This window comes from Mustelus asterias, chromosome 27 (assembly GCF_964213995.1).
Source record: "Mustelus asterias chromosome 27, sMusAst1.hap1.1, whole genome shotgun sequence".
Taxonomy (NCBI): domain Eukaryota; kingdom Metazoa; phylum Chordata; class Chondrichthyes; order Carcharhiniformes; family Triakidae; genus Mustelus; species Mustelus asterias.
In genome coordinates this window covers 41,085,225-41,091,224 of record NC_135827.1, presented here as the reverse complement: position 1 = coordinate 41,091,224, position 6,000 = coordinate 41,085,225, and positions in this window count along the sequence as shown.

The following is a 6,000-nucleotide window of genomic DNA, read 5'->3' as shown; positions in this document are numbered from 1 at the left end:
CCATTATTCCTACGAGACTCATCTCCAAACTCTGGCCAGGGGCTTGGCTCCTTCCTCTGCAACTGGATCCTGAACTTCCTAACTCACAGACCACAACCAGTAAGGATAGGCAACAACACCTCCTCCATGATCATCCTCAACACTGGTGCCCCACAAGGCTGTGTCCTCAGCCCTTTACTATACTCCATATACACCTATGACTGTGCGGTCAAATTCCCCACCAACTTGATTTTCAAGTTTGCTGCTGACACCACCATAGTGAGTCAGATCTCAAACAATGACGAGACAGAGTACAGGAATGAGATAGAGAATCTGGTGAACTGGTGCGGCAACAATAATCTCTCCCTCAATGTCAACAAAGGAGATTGTCATCGACTTCAGGAAACGTAGTAGATGACATGTCCCTGTCTACATCAATGGGGCGAAGTAGAAATGGTTAAGAGCTATTTAGGTGTCCAGATCACCAACAACCTGTCCTGGTCCCCCCATGTTGATGTTATAGTTAAGAAAGTCCACCAATGCCTCTACTTTCTCAGAAGACTAAGGAAATTTGGTATGTCAGCTACAACTCTCACCAACCTTTACAGATGCACCATAGAAAGCATTCTTTCTGGTTGTACCACAGCTTGGTATGGCTCCTGCTCTGCCCAAGACCACGAGGAACTAAAAAGGGTAATGAATGAAGCCCAGTCGATCATTCAAACCAGCCTCCTATCCATTGACTCTGTCAACACTTCCCGCTGCCTCGGCAAAGCAGCCAGCATAATTAAGAACCCCACACACCCCAGACATTCTCTCTTCCACCTTCTTCCGTCAGGAAAAAGATACAAAAGTCTGAGGTCACGTACCAACCGACTCAAGAACAACGTCTTCTCTGCTGCCATCAGACTTTGAATGGACCTACCTCGCATTAAGTTGATCTTTCTCTGCATCCTAGCTATGACTGTAACTCTACATTCTGCACTCTCTCCTTTCCTTCTCTATGAACGGTATGTTTTGTCTGTATAGCGCGCAAGAAACAATACTTTTCACTGTATACTAATACATGTGACAATAATAGATCAAATCAAATCAAATCATGTTGTTATTCTCACTTGGAGTCTGGCTCCATTCGAGTTCCTGGGCAAGGAGTGAGATGACTGCAAGATTGTTAGAGACACACTGAAACAGAATCTGAGATCTGTGAACTCAGTCTGTATAATAGTGATGTGCAGGTTAGGTGGATTAGCCAGGGTAAATGCGCAGGGTTATGGGGATAGGGTAGAGTGGGGAGGTCCTGTGTAAAATGCTCTTTCACACAGCCGATGGGCCGAATGGCCTCTTTCTGCAGTGTAGGGATTGTATTGTGGGTTTGGATGAAGTCACTGATGGGGGGGCATGTCAGTGGCAAATAGCTTGGGGTCCAAGGTTAGATACTTCCTGGATCACCAGAGACCATGGTGCTGGAAGAGGAATTGGAGATATTGCAGGGTATTTACTGCCGGATACCCCAACCTTCCATTAAACTGAGCAGGGAGTGAGATAGACAGAGTATGGCTGCCAGTGAGAGAAAGCAGGCAGTGTGCAGTAACCCTTACCCTGCAATGAGGACACTGACATAACCCGATGCACTCAGTGCAACATGGAATGTGTTCACTGGAGCCCATCAGCTCCATGTTTACAGGCTTCACGTTCAGTGGGGGCCACAGACAGCGAAAACCTTCAACAGCCGAAAACAGCAGAGAAATATCCACAGGCCTCGGCTTAAACCATTCACCCTGAGGGTTACCCTCCGTCCCTCACTCACTCCCTCAGTTAAAGCTCTCATTCTTCCCTCCCCGCTGTCCTTCAGGAGCTCTGTGTACTGTGAGCCGCCTTACATACTGTGATCAGTCTCTCTCTGTTGTGACTAACCCTTTTCCTGCATTCAGTTGCTGCTAGTGAGATTTGGGGGGTGGGGGGGGGGGGGGGGGGGGGTGCTGTGGGGAGAGTGTGTGACCCTGTCGGATCTGGGATTTGGGAGCACGAGCAGTGGATCTGCAGAGATCCATGGTCTGATCTCTGTGTACAGTCCAAACCCCCATCACTCATAACTATTCTGCTCACCCTCTGAGCTGGTTAATATTCTGCACTGAGCGCTCTCAGGCAGCTTCAGTTCAGCTCAAAGCAATCATTGATTTTTTTTTATATAATTCTGAAATGTTTCCACTCCCGCCTCATCCCAATCTCTGTGTAACAGGCCAATGGAAGTGAATTCCCCTCCAATAGATTAGGGATACACTCTGAGGAGCTTGGAAAATGATCCAAAGGGTCAAGAAGCAGGGATTATAACAGATCATTTTCCAGAAGTGTGGATGGAGTGTGCTGAGGGTCAGCCAGTTACAGAGAGAGTGAAGTATCATCCATGTTTACTGCTGACACACAGCTTGGTAACAAAGTCAAATGTGAGGAAGATGTAAGGATGCTGCAGAGGATTTCAGACTCAGTGACTGGGAAGGAAGGTGAGCTAATCTCTCTGTGGGGTGGGATGTGGGGAGGTGTGGAATTAACCACTCTCCGGGGAAGAAGAGAAATGTAGATTAATTTCTGAAACCTGAGAGTTGTTCTGATTGGTATTCAGAGGGGTTTGGGGGGACTCTGATTCACTGATCGCAAAACAGGAGTGGCACGGTGGCACAATGGTTAGCACTGCTGCCTCACAGCACCAGGGACCCAGGTTCGATTCCCGGCTTGGGTCACTGTCTGTGCGGAGTCTGCATGTTCTCCCTGAGTCTGCATGGGTTTCCTCCGGATGCTCCGGTTTCCTCCCAAAGTGCAAAGATGTGCTGGTTAGGTGGATTGGCCGTGCTAAATTCTCCCTCAGTGTACCCGAACAGGCACCGGAGTGTGGCAACGAGGGGATTCTCACAGTAACTTCATTGCAGTGTTAATGTAAGCCGACTCGTGACACTAACAAATAAACTTTGGGAAGCAATTTGGTAAGTTAGTTTTATTGCCGGGGGTGGGGTAAGCGTGAGAAAAGTTTGCTGCAATTATTCCGGTCTCCCCAGCCCCACCCACAGCCCACATCATCATGGGCGCCACGGGAACGTTTGGAGAATGGCCAAAATTTTTGAATACTCTCCAAGATTCCCTGTCCCATCTGCGACAGTGCCTCTGCTGGAGGGAGAGGAATATTGCTGTCTTTGATTCCAGGTAATAGATTCTTCAGCCTATGGGTAAAAAGCTGTTAGCATCACCTCTCTCCCAGTCTGATCTTCATTCCTTATTCTTCTAAACTCATTTGACCCAATAAGACCCAGACATTCGCTGGGGTTTGTGTCGCATCAGTTACCCTATCATCCTCTCTCATTTACAACAGAGGAGTTTAGTGGATTAGAGATAAAGTAAAGTAAAGTGTATTTATTTATTAATCACAAGTAAGGCTTACATTAACACTGCAATGAAGTTACTATGAAATTCTCCTAGTCGCCACACTCCAGGACCTGTTCGGGTTAATGCACCTAACCAGCACGTCTTTCAGACTGTGGGAGGAAACCGGAGCACCCGGAGGAAACCCACGCAGACACTGGGAGAACGTGCAAACCCCACACAGTGACCCAAGCTGGGAATCGAACCCGAGTCCCTGGCATTGTGAGACAGCAGTGCTAACCACTGTGCCACCATGCTGTCCATAAGAGGAACATAGAACATAGAACATTACAGTGCAGTACAGGCCCTTCGGCCCTCAATATTGTGCCGATATGTGAAACCAATCTAAAGCCCATCTAACCTACACTATTCCAATATCATCCATATGTTTATCCAATGACCCTTTAAATGCCCTTAATGTTGACGAGTCCACTGCTGTTGCAGGCAGGGCATTCCACGCCCTTACTCTGAGTAAAGAACCTACCTCTGACATCTGTCCTATATCTATCACCCCTCAATTTAAAGCTATGTCCCCTCGTGCTTGCCATCACCATCCGAGGAAAAAGGCTCTCACTATCCACCCTGTCTAATCCTCTGATCATCTTGTATGCCTCTATTAAGTCACCTCTTAACCTTCTTCTCTCTAACGAAAACAGCCTCAAGTCACTCAGCCTTTCCTCATAAGACCTTCCCACCATACCAGGCAACATCCTGGTAAATCTCCTCTGCACTCTTTCCAATGCTTCAGGAGGTTTATAAATGAGTTGAACATCACAAGGGGTTTTAGTGGAGTGAAGGAGGAGACACTATGGCTGAAACATCAGTCACCAGAGAGCGCAGGTTGAGGGGAGGATGTTTTTCACAGATGGAGTTGTTATTCTCAGGAAGATTCAATAGTAACTTTCAAAAAGCAGTTGGATAAATATTGAAAGAGGAAAACTTGCCAGGCTGTGGGGAAAGACCAGCAGAGTGGGACAATTGGATAGTTCTTTCAAAGAGCCAGCACAGGGGTGATGGGCTGAATGGTCCCGGGAGCACAGATGAAAAGTGACTCTTACTCACTCAAAGATAGAATCAGAACTGTGGGGATTCACTGATCCGGAACACCTGGTGGAACCTTACTTACCGAGAACTGATGCAAAACCCACATGATGGCGATTATTCTCTAACACGCGTGTGATTCAGCTTTTGTGTGTATGACTCGGTTTTCATGTATGTGATTCAGTATGTAAAGGGCCGGCCATTTAAAACTGAGATGCGTAGTCTGGAATTCTCTGCCCCAAAGGGTGGTGGAGGCTGGATCATTAGAAGTATTGAAAGTGGAAGTGGATAAATATTTGATAGATCGAGAAATAGAGGGTGATGGGGGAATGGCACAGAAAGGAGTTGAGGCCGGCACAGATCAGCCTTGATCATATTGAATGGCGGGGCAGGCTTGAAAGGCCTGGTGGCCACTCCTGCTTCTATTCCTTGTGTTCTTGTGTATGTGATTCGGTTTTCATGTACATGATTTTGACTCTGTTGTATCTGTTGGTGTCTCACTGACCTGATGTTTACGGGATGTGGACCTCGCTGGCTGGGCCAGCATTCACCGCCCATCTCTAGTTGCCCTCGAGAAGGTGGTGGTGAGCTGCCTTCTTTAACCGCTGCAGTCCCCGATTCACAGTGGGTGAGAGAGTGAGAGATGAGAGCTCCGGATGTTTGGAGATCTGAAAGATATTGTCCAATGACATGTGGGAGAGTGGGAGACAGGATAATGTTCAGTGAAATGGCCAACTCTTCCCGTTCACTGACAGAAACATGACAAATAAATGGAAATATATCAATAAAAAGAAAAACCGTAGAAAGTTCAAAGTGTGTCTTGCTGTCTCAGCCCCTGAATTAATTCACTCCGTTTAATTCTTGCTGCAAGAATTGGAGCCATTGGCAGGAGCCAATGATTAAAGTGTAGGGATAGGATCAGAGAGCATTTCCTTTGTGATCTTTGATGTTAATTATATGTTTTCCAATAATTAAAGAGGATTTAACCCAGTGTTGGTGTCTGATAGCCAGGAGTACAGTCAGGGATAGAGGCAGCACTCTGTCCATCTGGGAAATTGCAATTAACACAAGATGTGATCTTCTTTTCAACAGGATTCAGATCTTTCCCTTTGTTCTCATCAGCTCCGAACTCTCCTAAAGGACAGCCATTCTTTCAAAATCCATTTCTCCAATTACCTAACTCTCCCCTCAAAGCCCGTCAACACTAAAACAGATTCTCATTATCTCATTGTCTTTGTGCGATCTTGCTGAGTGCACATTGCCATGTGCCCTACATTACAGCAGAGATTACACTTCTAAAGTACCTCACTGGAACTGTGTAAAACACTGGTGAGGCCACAACTGGAGTATTGTGTGCAGTTCCAGTCACCGTATTACAGGAAGGAAGTAATTGCTCTGGAGGGAGGGCACAGGAGGTTTCCAAGAATGTTGCCGGGGATAGAAAGGTGTAGCAATGAGGAGAGATTGGATAGGTTGGGGTTATTTTCCTTGGAACAAAGAAGGCTGAGGGGGTGACTTGATTGAGGTGTCCAAAATGAGGGGGAGAAGACATAGAGTGGACATGATAAA